The sequence below is a fragment of the Vicugna pacos genome, chromosome 5, assembly GCF_048564905.1.
Source record: "Vicugna pacos chromosome 5, VicPac4, whole genome shotgun sequence".
Classification (NCBI taxonomy): Eukaryota; Metazoa; Chordata; class Mammalia; order Artiodactyla; family Camelidae; genus Vicugna; species Vicugna pacos.
The window spans coordinates 71896761-71904766 of record NC_132991.1 but is presented as its reverse complement, the minus strand read 5'-3'; the positions used below and the strand labels follow the sequence as shown (position 1 = coordinate 71904766).

Sequence of the window (8006 nt, the reverse complement as noted above, 5' to 3'; positions counted from 1 at the left end):
TCATGCAAGAATTATGCCAAACCTACACTTTGGAGAATGAGAGTCTCAAGGGGCTGATACATAACTTTGAACTTGATTATGCATATAATAAGATAAAAATTTAGGGAATTCAAAGATATAACTAGGAGAAAAGCAGCCTCCAATTATTTATTTTTGATGTTTTGAAATAAAAAGAGAAAACGGCAGCTATTCATTTATTTATAAGTAAGTACACAAGCTAAAAACCTGGTTAGACGCTGCATGTAGAAACTGCTTAGAGGTTGAATTCATTGAAGTATTTCATAGTTCAGTTAGTGTTGTTTCAGGAGGGAGTTCCAATGAAAATTCAAACAAGAGATGTGCCTAGGTGTTCAAGAAAACATGGGATCAAATTTTAAAATAACTCATTTTACTAAAATGTGAAGTATAAATTTCCCATTTGGAGTCAGTTTCTACCAGCTGTCTTTTACGTATTTACAATTATAGCATCACTAGAGCTAAAAATGAGTAAAGTAGCATGATTCACTTTCTCTAAGTTATTGCAAAGATTATAGACTTTAATTTGAGGTTTGTGTTAGGGACACATTTTACTTTTTTATCATTGTGAACATGTTCAGACTTACAATTAAAATTTTGAAAACTGCTGGTTTTATGTGAAGGTAGAAAATAACGGTACAGTGATGCCTCCTTTTTAGTGATAGGAAAATCACATCCTTAAATGTTCTAATTTATACAGAAAGCACTCTAAAGTTCTACCATCAGAGTCATTCCAAGACTATTTTAGGTCAGCACACTCAGTATCATTTGAGACTGTTCAGATATCCTTGAGTCCGCTGACGACTCTGAAATATAAAGAAGCTGAAGAAAGAAGGATGCTTAAAGCATTACAAAGAAACATGGGTGTAGGAGATTAATGACAAATAAAATTTATAGCAAAGTAATAACCAATATAGAAAGTTAAGAGAAAGAAAAAATAAGAGAAAATATTTAAATGAAACACCTGCAGTCTGGTCCTAAGCTATAATATCAAATGAGGAAAGCATATTTACAATATTTTACTCATCAGTTGAAAAAAAGGCTACTCATTCGTTCTGTCTCTCCGAAGTTTCATTGGTGGTGGTACCACAGTGGGCTTCTCCTATTACAATGTACCCGCCTCACGTTCTAGTTCCTCAAGGACAGTTGCAGTGTCAGGTGGGGAATTATGGACATGGACATTAGCACTTGAGAGAAATTAAAATATTTGTCCTTTAAAGAGATGTTTTAGAAAGGATGCTTATACTGGAAGTTTCTAACCTCGTGCCAGCGTTGAGGAAGCGTTTCTTCACCTTTCTGGCAGTTGAGTCAGGCTGCTGAAGACCTCCCTGTCCTGTGGCATTAGGAGAGACAGTAGAGTATTGGGCTTTAGAAGAATGAAATATTTTGCATTCTTAAAAGAGAATTCTAAGGAGATTTCTATTGTTTTAGAAAAGTAAGATGTTACACATGAATAAAATACTGTTCCTTTTTATCAGTAGTCATTGACTTTATATAATTCAGAAGAGTCACTATTAGATACCCTAATGTTTCTTGTTGGACTAAGTGGGATAATACATTAAATACGATCAACATTATGTTAAAAATATAATATGGACTCTTAGCTTGCTGCATTTTGTACCGTTCTTAGCTTTCATTTAAGTTTTTTTTTTTTGAAGTGTGGTTACAATGTATCAATTTCTGGTATACAGCATAATGTCCCAGTCATGGCATTAAAGTTTTGAATACAGTAAACATTTGGAGTGTACTGAGTATGCACAATCAGAAATAATCATATTTTTGAGAAGAAATTGTTTTCATCTAAATTTTCAGGCCTATCCCAGAAATGTTGAGAAACATAAAAGATGTTATGAGCTGCAAATTGACAGTCTGATTAATAGGATCCTTCCTGCCAGCTGATGTTAAATTCTAAGCACTGTTTTTTGTTTTTGTTTTTTGTTTTTTGTTGTTTTGGCTTATATTTGGCTTTTGGTTAAAATCTGGAACCAAGATGGTATAGAAACATCAGTTTTGGTTTTTTTTTTTTTTTGAGCCCCTGTTTCAGTTAACACTGTAGAAAAGGCAGGTTTTTCTTTAATGTTCTTTGGGTTTGTGAGTTTTCATGTACTAGACATTTTAAGTATCAGACATAGATCAAATGATTTGAGAAGGAATGATTTACACTCATCTAAGACTTTGCCCCAGTGAGCCCAGAGGGTTGATAACGTGCTCCTTTCCCTACACTTGGAGGCTGGTGAGGTGAGCACTTGCAGCCGCTCCACTGGGAGTCCGTGGCTGCATCCAGCTGTTCCTTTTAATCTTTACTGGCTGCTTGTCACAACTGCAAAAAGGGAGACATTACCTCTGATGATGTTTTGATCTGAATCTCGATTTGGCCTCCAAAATGCGAAAAATTTCAAGTTATTGGTTGAAGTTGGGTATCAAAGGGTCTTCTACCACTGCCGGGAGGATAGTGAGATACTGTGAATGAGCACGGGATTTGGAGTCATAGGTTTGAATTACAAGCTGTAAATTGGTTAATTGCTCTGAGTCTCAGTGTTTTTACCTGGGAAGTAGAAATCTGGGATATATAACTCCTAGGGCTGCAGAGGGGAGTAAATTAGGTGATGGATGAAAAATGTGGAGTCCACAGCTTAGTTTACTGTAGGCACTCAATACTCCTTTCCTCTACTGGGATCTGAAAGCCAGTTTAACTCACTTTTGGTTAGTTGGGTCCTTAGTTGGGTATCCTGTTCTCATCAGTCTTTAGGCCTTTCTCTCCAGGGAGCAATATAGATGGTGTTCTAAATGCTTCATAGATTGGGATAAACTAACACTAATCCCAAGACAAAATCTGGGATATATATATAGTATACACATATCTGAGGAGATTTATTATAAGGTATTGGCTCATGCAACTAGGGAGGCTGGGAAGTCTCATGATCTGCCATCTGTGAGCTGGAGCCCCAGGAGAGATGGTGATTGTAGTTCCCAGGTTGGGAAGTCAGAGAACTCATGGTATAGATGCCAGTTGGTCTGAAGGCCTGTAAACCAAGGGCAGGAAAAGGTCGATGTTCCAGCTCAGTCAGGAGGAGAGAGAAAGAAAAGACAGAGAAAGAGAGAGAGAGAACTCAACCTCCCTCTGCCCTCTTGTTCTATTCAGACCCTCCACGGGTTGGACAAGGCCCACCCACACTGGGGATGGCCAAGTGCTTTACTCAGTTCACCAATTCAAATACTATTCCTTTTTGGAAGCACCCTCCCAGATACACCCAGAATTAATGTTTCACCAGCTATCTGGGCATCTCACGGCCCAGTCAAGTTGACACATGAAATTAACCAGCACAGCCTCCAAGAGGCAAAGATTGTATTAGCTTACATTATCATCAGCGTTTTAATTAATTTTAAAAAATATATGGTTGTGACAGTGGAGGGAGCTGCAACTTTTTTAGGCAAAAAAGAAGGCATATTGTTATTATGGCTAATATATGTATGTGAAAGACTCTGGTTTCTACCTATTTTGTGAATTCACTATTAGTTTGGAAAAGATGTTTATTCTTGCTATTGTATTTAGAGATTTTAAATTATATTATATACCTAGATTTCTAGGGGAAAATGATACTGAGTTTTACTAAATATTTGTTTATCCTCTATTTAGATGTTTTTCTCTCCCTTGTCTTTATTTTTTAAAAAACACATATTAATACTTTCTTTGATTAGTTTATGTCTATTCAAACTGGAGCACAATAGCCATAATCTAGTTCCTCTAGGATCGTATGCAGTTGGGTTTTTATGAAATGAAGTTTTTACTTATCAAATTTCAGTTTCATTCTCTGAATATTCAAATACATTTGTCAACTGCTTTGAGAGAAGAGGCTGTGAAAGGATGATGATAAATCTGGAAATATAATTCTGATCATTTGAAAGATGAAATTGTGATACAAAGAGCAGGGGTCCCATGGTTCTCAATCTAGACCACATCAGAATCACAAAGGGGATGTGACAAAATACCCAGAGTACCCAAGCCTTGGTCCCTAAGGTCAACTAAGCCTGCAGAGAAGGGCTGAGATGTTAGTTTCTCAAAGCTTCCCGGGTGATCTAATGGGCAACCAGGATTGAAAAACAGCGAGGTTAAATGGATGCAGGTTCAAATCCACACTCTGCTCCTACCCAGTTGTAGCATCTCAGTCAAATGACCTAAAATGGCCTTCAGAAAGGGAAGGTGAAGGTAAAGAGCTACTGAAATCTAAACCCTCTACCTGTTCTACAATAAGCCTGTGCTTCCGTGATGCATGACTGTCCACGGCCTGGTGGTATCAGGAAGAAATGTTAACATCGCAGGTACACGTCTGTGTATTTGATGGAGCATATTTGTGTGGTTTATATACAGAGCATATCATTTGAAATTAAAATAGAGGAAGTTATAAGTGATTTCACTTCAGGGTCCTTGCTAAAGGCCGGGTAACGCTGCCAGTTCTTCTGTGAGAATTACAGATTAGCAAAGTGAGAATTGTAGCAGTTTGGCTGTAAAGATATTAAAAAGTCTAGTAAGTTTAAGTTATTTTCACTCCAGGAAAACTATAATCATTTGAAAGATCGAAGAACAAGAGTGAAATTTAAAATAGGATTACATATTCACAAATCACTGCGTTCCTGGTAAAGAAGGCATTGATGATTATTTACCTGCTTTTCCCTGTACTGACGGGCCAATATCTTTATATTAAAAACAGTTTGCAATAGCTACTATCAATGCTTTAAACCTGTAAGATCTTAAACTTTGCTTGACAGACATTTTTGGTGGTGGTGGTGGTGGTGGTGTGAGGAAATCATCTCATTTCATGCCAAGAATAACTTTTCTTTTATTGAGACATCAATGTATTACTGGACATAAATGTTAATGTCACTGAGTAGCTTCTTTGTCTAGTTCTCAAGATCTGAGCAAATACAATATTCTTGAGTAATCCTTCACGTAGATATTCCAGCATCGAGAGTTTACTGACCAAACAACTTGAAAGGAAACACATTATAACATAACATTTCAAAGTGGAGCTCAAAAAAGAATTCTAGCTGTTAAAAAGTGTCCATATGTCTGAATGTCTGTGTTGATGTGAGTTGATGTACGTTTCCATGGCCTTATTATTTAATCTTTGTCGATGTGCATCATTATTAACTTTTTATGCAACAACTGTTCCTGTTTTGAGTCAACCAGTACAAGAGGCGGAGATACCGTAAGTGGCAGGCACAGATTTCTTGATCCAACTCTTAAAGGGATGCTTGCGAGGGAAGTAGCATAAAAGATGGAAGAACCCAGGTTTCTCATGAAATTTAAATTGTATAAATTCATAAACTAAAATGACTGCTTTTAGCTCCCCTGTTTTACCGGTATATTTTCTAAACTAGGGCAAGTAAGCTAAAATTCATAATTTATAAACAATCTGTGGGAAAATTAGTGAATTATTTACAACACTTTTGAAAAATGTGTTTGTATCTTATACAAAAATTAGCTAGTCTGTTAATCACAGTGGTGCCACAAATATGCTGGAAATTAGGACTTGCAAAAATAAGTTTGGAAAAAAAAAAGTGTCCTGTAACTCAATCTGAGATTGGAAAACCAAACTGATCCTGAATGGTCTATTTAAACAAGTGCCAATTATTGAATAATTCTCTGACCTAAACAGAAAGTTATTGTATATGGAAAGATTTTTTTTCTCTTGGAGTGCTTTATTCCAGATGCCCTCTTAAATTGTTTTTAATTCTCTGTGGGCAGTAGATAACTAAACCTACAGAATGTAGTAATGGCAAGGAGGAAGCAATCACGTTGGCCACTTCGAGTTAAGAGTCATTGGAAAAGGCATCTGTTATATATGAATTGCAGACTATAAGGACTTTGACAGTTCATAGACCAGACCTAATTTATTAAACTAAGTTTCTAATATAAACAGTAATTTGTTTCAGGCACTGACACTGCGGGTCTGGATTATGTGAACCAAATATAAAGAACTGTATTTCCCTTTAGGAAAGCGTGTGCCTTTCGAGCACTGAAAGAAAATAATCTAATATGTCATAATAGTAAATATGATGAACATGGCCCGCCTTCCTGAGCATGGGCTGATTCACACTCTCTGCTTTTAAAATTTTCCAGAAGTTATGTTAAAAGTACAGAGGCATGGTTTCTAAACTTCAGAGCACACCTGTGTGTTATATTCCAAAGGGATGAGAAAATGGTGAGCCTGCTTAGAGAGGTTCAGTCTTTCCTGCATTTTAAATCTGAGATATAGTTCAGTTTAAATTGGCGAAAACATTTTCACTACAAAATCAACTGTTTGATCAGAAAAATATGAAGATTCCTGTTAACTCTGTTGTGTCATTTTGCAGACAATGTCTGATGGAACAGGGATCCTGAAATTTATATATTAAAATAGCCTGGTCATTTGAAAAAGACTATGGACTAAATATAGCTTTATTTCAAGACCTTTGAAGGTATGTCCCAAATCAGTCAAATAACATGTGGCTAGATTTTTTAAGTGGCTGTATTCTTTGTTTGTGAAAGCATTAACACATATTCTCACATTCACCCAGTACCCCTTGTTAAATTATTTATATGCTGCCAATTCCTATGTAAGGCAAGAAAAGATCTACAAATGCTTATTTTTTTCTTATTCTAAAGGGCAGCGTATTAGCTAGGATGATTCTGGCTGCAAGTAACAAACTCATCTTAAAATATGGCTAAAATATAAAGGGCATTTTATTATCTTACAAGAAGTAAGCCAAACAGCACTTCTGTGAGTGGTCGATTCAGTGACGTTCTTCTTGCGTCTCACTCAGCATTATGCAAACACACGACAGGGTGAGTTTCTGTTACGTATCCCTTTGTAAGGAAGAAGAAAACTTTCCCTGGGATCTTAAATCAGACTCATTGGTCAGTGGTTGGGTCTGCAGCCATGTCTGTGTTGACCATAGCCGGGAGAATGGAATTACCCTGGTGGGCGTACACTGATAACAATTCCACTCCTCATCATGAAGGGTTAGGCAATCTGACATCTAAACAGAATCAAGGTACATTTTAGGTAGCCGAGGAGCAGTGTCTGCCAAAGGTAGGAATAAGAAATGGAGTTAATTTACTTGTAACCTCTGAACAATAGATGGTCCTCATAAAAAGAAAATCATGCAGTATTAGTTTATTACTTACATGCATCTGGGAAGAACTGTTTTTGTATTTTTCCATGACATATTCTATATAATCAAAGTAAAAATCTTTGTAGCATAATACATTTACAACAAAGTAAAATTCCAGGAGGGGTTGTGTGCTATAACTGAAATATTTAGAGCGTTTTTGTTGAACTGACTATGCAGTTAATCCCAAAAAGATTAGTTTCCTCAAGCCATTTTGGTTTATGCAGCCCTGAATTGACAAATTATTGACTGGAATACAGGCAGCCAATAGGTTGTTTTCATGTTTCAAAGAAGCCACTTGAATTTTTCCCCTACCTAATCACTGACTTGTCAGGGGTAACAGCTTCGCATGGGGAAAATGAGGGAGGGATGAGGGATGGAGAGAAAGAGAGAGGTGGGGGAGAGAAGAGATTGCACAGACAGCACAGGGGAGCCAGTTGTTGGGCACAGTGAGTCATTCAGGCTGCTTCCTTTATTTTACTGTATTGGGTGGCAGATATTTTTGTTCTTGCTTGTAACAAATCCATTTAAATAATTTTCCTTTTTTAAAGTTAGACTCTTTAAGATACAACTTCAGCTCAATATATCTGATGGCCTTTAGAAATGTATTTTCTTCTTAGTAAATGGCTCTCTTTATAGATAATGGCAGTAATCTCTTGGAAGGCGTTATTTGCTGCCACACCTTAGGATCTTGAAATAATAGCTTAACAAAATTATCACCCTCAGTCAGTAAACGTGGAAGACCTACTAGAACTACAAGGAGCTGCCCTAATACTAGATATTTCTGGTCTATTGCACAGAAATTGTTGTGCCCCTAATTTCTGAAAATATTTTCAAGG

General features: G+C 36.7%; 1 long non-coding RNA gene across 1 annotated transcript in view; it reads right to left on the bottom strand.

The window, feature by feature from the left end:
* Positions 1 to 252: 252 nt before the first annotated feature.
* Positions 253 to 8006, bottom strand: part of LOC140696654 (uncharacterized) — a 34362-nt gene continuing 26608 nt past the window's right edge. The window contains exons 2-3 of the long non-coding RNA XR_012073163.1: positions 1276 to 1348; positions 253 to 342 (exon numbers count right to left, since the gene is read on the bottom strand). This is a non-coding gene — a long non-coding RNA (uncharacterized lncRNA). The remainder of the gene's footprint in view (positions 343 to 1275; positions 1349 to 8006) is intronic.